Genomic DNA, 6,494 nt, shown 5'->3' with positions numbered 1-6,494 from the left:
ACCTCTGCGGTCGTATAAAGCTGCGCCCTGCGGAGCACCTGGTTTCCTTTGTTCTTGCTAATATAATGATATACAGCATATTACAGCATATATCCTTTTATTATACCCCTGCTATATTGTAATCACATTAAAAGTCTGGTTGTCCAACAAATATTTTCCCAAGACTCCTCTTTGGAACCAATGAACCGAAAAACTTCATGCTATAAAACCAGGTTCAATTCATCATTTTAGTTATTTTTGTCATATAGCTTTTCAACGGTTCCAGTACTTATACATCTTCGGATTTCAAATGTTTGGCATTGAGCGTTCCTGATGAAGGTAAATCCAGAAAAGCGCTTTGGATGCATTGAAATTAATAAAGGTGTTGTTTTCAATTTTTTTTACATCACTGGGTTTATACCTCTGCTGGTGGACTATCATCAGCTCAGTAGTCAGTACTTCTGTACTGACATGATTAAACAAACTTTTCTAAAATTGTCCGTTTAAAAATTTTGAAATTATTAAGAAACTAAGGTTTCAACTCCCTCAGGCAAAGTTGACTCTAGATGAATTTGACTATCAATTTTAGGCAATTTTGTCATATAGCTCTTCAACGAATTCGGTACTTATACATCTTCGGATTTCAAATGTTTGGCTTTAGGCATCCTGATGAAAGTAAATCCAGAAAAGCGTTTTGGACGCATTTAAATTATTTAACATGTTGTTTTCATTTTTTTTTTACATTTGAAAATGCCTGTACCAAGTCAGGAATATGAAAGTTGTTGTCCAGATGTTGTTCATTCGTTTGATGTGTTTCATCATTTGATTTTGACAATCGATCTGGCACTTTCCGTTTTGAATTTTCCGTGGAGTTCAGTATTTTTGTGATTTTACTTTCTTCATGTTTGGTCATGAGCAGCTTGGCTGTTATGAATTTTAAAGTGTGAGGACTTTTTGGATATGCTGGACATCTACTTTATGTTTAGTTATACTTTGAATTTTTAGTGGAAGTATGCATAGCACCACAACTCGTATATTCTTGTTCATAATGTCATTAAAAAAAATTGGTAGAATTTATGCTGAGAACTTTATCTTCAGACATCCCTTTAAAATGAGACAAAAACTAAGCTGAGTACAATATAATACTAATATAAAATAAAATTAACAAGGATCGCTTTTTAAGCCCACAGCGGGTAAGCAAGATAAAAGCAATCACTCATAACCTTCAGTTTAGCAAAACCTATAGAGTGGGATCATTAGGGACCAATAGCTCACAAAAGTCGTTTAAAAATACTAAGACCTACATCAAATGTGATTGAAAAATGGAGGAATGAAGCTAGATAAATGTGCATCAAAGTACATTCTATCGAGGTAAATTGTAGCTTAGTTTTTCAGAATCATTTAAAATACTTTGAATAATAATGTTTATTGCAGTATTGGCTATATGTTCAATCCTTCCTTTTCACATCCACTTTATGATCCGTTGTTTTGCATGCACTGCCATCAGTTTTTATATCAAAATTCAATATCAATAATTGGCATAAGGATGCATTTAGGGGATATTCCGGTATAGCACCAACGTTTGGCCAGTCTGGAAATTAATTACGCTTCAGAGACCGGATGATTTCTATGTACAATTTACTTTCAGGGCTAGTAGACCACAGCAAATTCTTTTCAATTCAAGGACATTCTTTCCTCAATTTTAATCATTATAGACAAAGTTTTTCATGTAAGATTAGTTCTCGGGTAATGAGGGACCTAATATAACGAAAGGATATATGTGTGCATGCAAGACAGTATAAAAGCTTTCCTAAAAAAAGAACGTTGACCTGCATTTCACGATATTTTCTCAATATGATGTTTTGTTGTTTGTGAATTGTCTTTTCGTATGTTCTGGTATCTCCAGATTGCAGTTCAACAAACAATTTTTTATTTTTAAGATTTTTTTTAAAGATATTTAGTGTTGATGGGTGATACTAGGTAGTATCTGTAAACTTTATTCTTCTCTTGTCTGGAATTGGGCAATTTTTATTTTTGCAAATAATGTATACTCTTGTTTGTTGTTAACCTCTAAACATCATTTCTGACTATTGTGTAATCTGTTTGCTGCCTCATTGATGTTATCTGAGTGTAGGGATGGTTCCTTTGGAACATATGAACTATCCGTCACTTAACCTCTGTTCCCTTGTAATGCTACGTATATGATCCCTTGAATTCAATGTGTTTTAAATTTTTCTAATACAAAATAAACTGCAATTATTTAACAAGGGTTATGACTGATCTAGAGGTAGAAAACACTTATTGCCTTCAAAGGATAAGTATTAATGCGGCGTAAAGCAAACACCAATCAATCAATCAAAGGATGAGTATATATGTCTCTTGTGTTTAGCCTCTTGAGATAAAACATTGTTAGGTCAAAAAAGTTTTACACAAGAAATTTATCTGACAGGATAAAAATTGAAATCAGAAACATAATATACACCTATGCCTGTGATGAAATGCATGTATTTGCCCTTATTTATTGCTTTAGTGTTCAAAGTGCATTTAGGTTAAAACTGCAATTATAAATGGTATTAAAATTTTCCTCATTTATAGATCTAAAAAACAAAATAGTAAAAATTATGAACTCCAAGGAAACTTGATTCAAAACGGAAAGTCCATAACCAATTTACAACAGCATTCAGAAAAAGTTTATAAATAATGATTTGGCTGGTAACATACAATATAGCTACAAAGCAAAACTGACATGACAACTATAATTAAATCTGTTCTGCAGTTGAACTGCATAAATTGACAGAACGGTGTTCGAGGCAGCACACTGTCAGCACTTAGGTGTTGACTTGAGTTATCATTGATATGTTCATAATTATAAATTAATTGTTAACAAAACGTTGAATTTTTTAAAAACTAAGGCTTTTCTACCTCAGGAATAAATTACCTTAGCTGTATTTAGCAAAACTTTTAGGAATGTTTGGTCCTCAATCTCTTCAACTTCGTACTCTATTTGGCCTTTTAAATTTTTTTTTATTCGAGCGTCACTGATGAATCTTTTGTAGACGAAACGCTCGTCTGGCGTACATATACAATTTTAATCCTGGCATCTATGATGAGTTTATCAGAGGGCCTGAAAGTACTTCTTGACTGTTCATGATAAATATACTATGCGTTGTCTTGTATACATTGTTAATAGCATTGTAGTGTCACTGACTTCTCTGAGGTACACAATCTGATTATTTATCTATATAGTTAATCAGCTTTAGCGTAACTTATTCATTAAATAATACCTAGAGTTTCCCCAGACGGCATAAATGAAAAAACATAGAATGAGCCACTCATTTTCATGTCATCACTTGTTTCCAGTAACTCCGGCTTCCGTACTGGCATTACAGTTCGAAGATTTTTTTTAAATACCAGTTTAAATTACAGGGCTCCATTCATTTGGGATGGATGTATAAGTACGGAGCCACGTTCAATTATTTTACCTTATTAAATTTCAAGATTTTGATAGTTTCTCAGTTTGAATATATTGACATGATTCATTTGACATCGTGCTATTATTAAAGAAGGATATCTGTTATCCGAAATATCTAATATTTGTTCATTTTATGGTTATTTAATGGTGATGTTGTACCCTTTTTGACTATATATATATATATACGAAGATGAACACCTCCCGAAACAAAAGCTTATTTTTATAGGCTAGAGTTAGAGGAGGGGATAAGGTCTCTGCGCAATGCTAGGCGGTGTTGTCGTAGAAGTAAGAAATAAATAGTACAGGTTCCAGCCCCGGCGCCGGGGAGGAAGTTACGAATAAAATCTACTCTAACATCGATAGGTTGATTTTCTAAGCACTTTATACATATTCTAACGCCTGGATTTCTTATAATCATAAGAAATCCGATGGACAAGGTATAATTTGCAGTTGTCACTACACATAGGCAGAGATATACATATATTAATTTACAGTGATTGTATGCTTCTAAAAATAGACTAGCATCCTGTAATTATACTGAAGAGATGAGTAGATGATCATTTCTGTACACTAAAAAGAATTAATTCCTACGACAAGGTAACACCTCCCGAAACGAAAGCTTATTTTTATAAGCTAGAGTTACAGGAGGAGATAAGGATTCTGCGCAATGCTAGGCGGTGTTGTAGAAGTTAGAAATAAAAAGTACAGGTTCCTGCCTCGGCGCCGGGGAGGAAGTTACGAATCAAATATACTCTAACATCGTTAGGTTGATTTTCTTTATATATATATATACGTTTAAATATACTTTTTAATTTTTTTGGTCTTTTGGAAAATGTTGTTTGTGCTGTATTTAAACCCTTCTACAACGAAATTTGTTTTACAATACGTAGTTTTCAATTTAGACTTGTTTGTATTTTTTCGTTTGGGCTTGTATCATATTTTCCCTCCGGTTTATATGATCCGTTCATCCTATATTGACTCTTAAAATTCAAGAGTCTATCTTAAATTGAGGGTAAATTATATGGCCTTCCAAATACCGTTTCGATCCCTAACATCACTGAAGAGACATTTATTGTCGAAATCCGGATCTGGTGTACAAAACAATATTGACACCTTTTGTTTGTGGCATTACATCATGGCCACAAGTTTATTGTTTTCTGTTTAGTATTAAATTTATATTAAGATCCATTTTGTTACATCTTGTGATCAATTTTATTTTGCTATCGCCAATGACAGTCAGCACGGTTAAAGAACATCAGTTGCTCGACCTGTTAGTCAAATGCGTTTTGTTTAAATATACTTTTTCACTTTTTTGGTCTTTTGGAAAATGTTGTTTGTGCTGTATTTAGACCCTTCTACAACGAAATTTGTTTTACATGCACACGTATAAAAATTGCGATTTTTATCTGAGGCAATCATATGTTTGAACATAGTTTTCAATTTAGACTTGTATATATATGCATGAACAGAGACACTTGTATACAAATAATCTCTAATCTATACGTAGTGTGGTAAGTAAACCCGAAATTATATTAATTTATATGTAACAAAACTCAGTTTCTAACTGTTTCTTGTCAATAAACCCACGAATAAATGTTATATTTATTTATTTAATTGGATAGAGTATATTAGATTTTTTTAAATTTTGTTCACAAGTATGTTGTACGGAGTTTTTTTTTAAATCATAATGTTAACGAAAATTAAGCAAAAAAGTATGTGAAAAAAATATGTGAATGTAACTCAATATTGTATTACTTCTCTACACATTCTGCACGTTTAGTTCATGTAACGTTCAAAAGTCATTTTAAATGATTTACCTGAGCAAAATCTGGATATCCCATCTGTATTTTTCTGTGCCCATGATGAAGCATACATATAGGACTGAAAGGGATGGTAACACCCGAACCAATCATACATTGGTATAGTTTGTCCTTCATAATCAAATTTATTCCAAATGGTACGAACTGTTTTCGATACAAATATTTAAAATGTCCTTGTATCAACACAATTTATCAACAATATACATCGGTTAATTATAATTTAATTTTACGAAGCAATCGTTTATATGTGAAATTGCCAGTTGTAAAATTTTGAATATCGATTCATTAGAATCTCCACTATAAAACATTCCATCTGGTTTATACAACTTTTGAATACTTAATAAAGGCAACAGTAGTATACCGCTGTTCGAATCGATTGAGAGAAAACACATCCGGGTTACAAACTAAAACTGAGGTAAACACATCAACTATAAAAAGAAAACATCAAAACAGCAGAAACAATGAAGTGCAGCAAAAAAAAAAAAACGGCAATGCAACAAACACAGAAACGAACCATTGTATAAGATAACAACTGCCGTTTTCCTGACTTAATGCAGGACCTTTTAAGAAAAAATGGTGGGTTAAACTTGGTTTTAAAGCTAGCCAAACCTCCCACTTGTATGACAGTCGCATCAAATGTCGTTATATTGACAATGATATGTGAACAAATCAAACATATATAATAGGTAAAGATGTAAGTACACTGTTAGTGAAATATTTTGAAGTGAATTTAAACCCCTTTATATATTATTTTTTTCAGGCAAGTCTCATTCTTTATATAGGAATAAATCGTCTTGTTTCAGGTAAGCCACTCTCTCATTGTTAATTGATTCATGTTTAACGTTCAATGACAAATATAATATGTATTTTAGATTTGTGACAGACCGACACACCGAGCCAGATTGTTATAACCATCAATGACACAATTAAATATACAATAATACAATCTTCTCAATATAATTCAATAGGGTTGTAAAAGAATTGAATGTGCTCACAAAACGTGATTCAGTCAACGCTTTTACGCACTAATAAAATTTAAAGGCAAAGCATAGTGATCAACAATGCAATATATACAAGGTTACGACCATTTTAAGTCAGGAATATGACAAGTGTTGTCATTCGTTTTATTCGTTTGAGCTTTAGATTTTGCCATTTGATTAAGTTCTTTCCTTTTGAATTTTCCTCTGAGTTCAGTATTTTTGTGATTTTACTTCCCCTATTGA

Source organism: Mytilus edulis, chromosome 7 (assembly GCF_963676685.1).
Source record: "Mytilus edulis chromosome 7, xbMytEdul2.2, whole genome shotgun sequence".
In the NCBI taxonomy this organism is placed as follows: Eukaryota; Metazoa; Mollusca; class Bivalvia; order Mytilida; family Mytilidae; genus Mytilus; species Mytilus edulis.
This window is presented reverse-complemented; position numbering follows the sequence as displayed.